Here is a 3303-nt window from a genome sequence, read left to right on the forward strand (position 1 = left end):
AGATGCAAACACACATTTTATTCTGAGATAAATCAGCTCTTAGGACTTTTTTTATTTTAAACATAAATGATCTTTATTAAAGAAAGCATTTTCTTGAATTTAAAATCACATATTTTAAAAGAATGTTATACTTAATAAAAATTGACATGAAAGTGTTTTGTTTAAAACTGTTATAATAAAAAGAAAATAGACATCTATAAGATAGTCGTCTCATTTTAGAAAACACAGGTTTCCAGGCTTAAAAGTAAGTTTCCAGGGTAGGCGATGATGGCACAGTGACAAAGGTCTTGCCTGCCATGCTGGAGACCCAGGTTCGAATCCTGGTGCGGGCCCATGCAAAAAAAATAAAATAAAAGTAAGTTTCCAAATTCACTACCAGAATTAAAATCTCACATCACACAAATGTTTTAATAACAAATATTTTACCAGCAGATTACAACTCTAAAGTTGTAATATAAATAAAAAAGCTTTCTATGTTTTCTTCCTTATCAAAAAATCATGAACCAATGAATTAACAGTAGAAAGTTAATAATAATTTCAGAAAAAAAGGCACAAACCAGGCAAAATAGCAAGGCTATTTGTAAAATGCAATTTCTACTGTGCATAATCAACTGACTCCAATCTGCAAGATTGGATTATTTTGTTCCCAATTTATAAGGCTCAGTGGAATGTACATTTACAAAACTGAAATGTCTTCTTTCTTCTTACAGAGGTGTTTTTTCCCCCTTAAAGTCATTTATTGCCATCAGTCTTATTGATTCCATTGTCAGATACTTGATTGTCTCTCTGGTTTGGGTAGACATTTCATAACTGTAGCTCTCCACAGTACTGGAACAAGTAAAAGACTAAGAGTATCAATCACACTTAATATAAGGAGGTAGATGTCTGGAGAAATGAATACTGCTCTTCGCAAACAAAAGAGAAATGATTTCTGCTCTTCCCAGAACAAAAGGAAACTCGCTGACTTGGGCCAGCCTAGTGGAGACAATCCATTTGACATACTGGTTGTTCTTTATCAAAATGAGAGATAAGACTAGTCCTGCCCAAACAAACTCATGATCACCACTGACAAAGCAAGGAGCATCAAAACAGTGAGTTCCTATATTACAAATGTAGGAAAAACTTGAAGGCTATTGATGCAAAGAAAAGGATAACCAGAAAGTCCCAAATAGGTTCAATGTAAGGCAAATATCTCTTCAGCAACCATTGGCCTTGAGAAGTGATCAGTGCTCCAGCAAGAAACAGCCAAGCTCCATGGAAACACCCAACAGCTCTGTGATGAGTAACATTAAAAAGAGGGAAGAACCTCCTAAAATAAATTTTTCTTTGTTCCCTTTACTTTCCAAATGCAGCTTTTTGATAATATGGTTCTATGAGATGTCTTTATAAAAAGACATGAAAGAAAAACAGCAGCTAGCAAAAAGAGAACCTGACCAACCCAAACCAGTATTTGATATTTCCATGAGTACTTTTTCCTCTTCATATAAGTTGGCATGACAGCTATGAATGATCCATGTAGTACATCTCACATCTTGACATTACAAGAAACACAGTGCTATCATCTACATCACTTTCTTTATCACCACGATCCCCACCCACAAGGAAGTCAGACGCTAACAGTGTGCTTGAGAAGGATAAACAAATAGAGTAGAAATAAAGACACTTTGAATGAGTCTGATCTGTAAGACATGTCCCCATAATAGGCCAAATGCAATCATTAACAGTCTCCTATAACATGATTCTCGTCATATATGACAAGGATATCTTCCACACCTTTCTCAGCTTTTCTGGGGACAATTCTAAGCCAACAAGAGAAAGAATAAAGAACACACCAAATTCTTTTAATGTACAATAGATTTAATATGGCTTAGTCCTGATGGTGGCATGTCCACCCACAAGGTAATGACAGCATTCCTACGGGAACAATGTCGTTTATAAAGTGGAATCTCTGGGAGTGGTCAGAACAAACTGGTTGTTTTCAGAGTAGATGAGTGTACTAAGACCTAAATTATCATCCAATTCCCATTTTGTTCTATTTTGCTTGGAATTGGCCTCTTCCTCTTCTACCCTTAGAACTGCCTCAAATTGGCTCCTTTCCCTGATTCATTGTCATCAAAAGCATGTTATTCTATCTTTTCCTCTAGACCATCTGCTGCCTTTCTTACATCTTCAAGAACGTCATCAAGCATGGATAAATTTTTGTTTTGATGTTGCATATTTTTAAGAGCTTCAACCTGATGTTTTTCTGCTGCCAGAAGTCCCACATATTCTGTCTCTTCCTTTATTAAAACTTCTCTCAAACCGTCTAATCGCTGCAATTTTTTCATGTTTACAACATCTTTGTAAATCTCCCTGCTGGGTTCTAGGGGTCCATGGATAGCTTGAAAGACTTAATTTTCACTTTCATTCTTCTTCTTTTGGAAAATTTCAAATATGTGCACCTGAAAATAGATTCTCTTCATCAGACAGTCCAGCCTGTTTTTCTACTGCTCTGATTACATTTTTTTTGGTGAAGAAGCTTGGATAGCTTTTTACAGTTATCTAGGAATCCATTGCTTTCTTTGCGTGAAAGCTGCTTCTTTTCCTTCATGTGACTTGATTGCATTATTTTGTTACCTCTTCACTTTCTGCAGCATTTGCTGACAAAGCAATGAAAGCAACATCCAGAGATAATTTTATGTGTCTGTCTATCTATCTATCCATCCATCCATCCATCTACCCATCCATCCATCTATCCATCCATTCTTCTATCCATCTATTTATCCATCCATCCATCCATTTTATCTTATCTTGTCTTACCATCTAATCTTATCTTCATGAACCAGGTATAGTAGACAGAGCAAGGCAGTCCAAAGATTTTACACTATTCTGAACTTGTATATTGGATGCACATTTTCAGCTCCACGGGCGTCTAAGCGAGAGCAGCTGAGCGGCGCCACCGCGGGCCCCTGCGAACAGCCTCAGGTACAGCCTCAGGTGCAGCCTCGCGGCCCGGCACAGAAGCCCTGATGGCAGCGGCGCGTCCTCCGGTCCCGTCCTCCCGCGGCTGGAGTCGGAGGAGGAGGAGGCGACAGGTGGGAACCAGACCCGCGCAGCCGCGGGGAGTGAAGCGCGGGCGGAGACCCGGCCTTCCACCACCGAGGGAGGGCGCGGCAGACCGCAGCGGAATCGCGGGCTTCCCCGGTATTCCTTCCACAGTGGCCGGAGACGCCCGCCCGGAGTCAGCTCTCCAAAATTTTGACCTGAGAGGGGCTTCCGAAATCATTCACTCTCCTTTTTGATAGACAATTACAAAGACAAAAA

At 39.5% G+C, this 3303-nt stretch overlaps 1 pseudogene; it reads right to left on the minus strand.

Moving 5' to 3' along the window:
- Positions 1–766: 766 nt before the first annotated feature.
- Positions 767–2636, minus strand: LOC143657147 (transmembrane and coiled-coil domain-containing protein 3 pseudogene; annotated as a pseudogene).
- Between the last annotated feature and the right edge of the window lie 667 nt (positions 2637–3303).

The sequence above is a fragment of the Tamandua tetradactyla genome, chromosome 2, assembly GCF_023851605.1.
Source record: "Tamandua tetradactyla isolate mTamTet1 chromosome 2, mTamTet1.pri, whole genome shotgun sequence".
In the NCBI taxonomy this organism is placed as follows: Eukaryota; Metazoa; Chordata; class Mammalia; order Pilosa; family Myrmecophagidae; genus Tamandua; species Tamandua tetradactyla.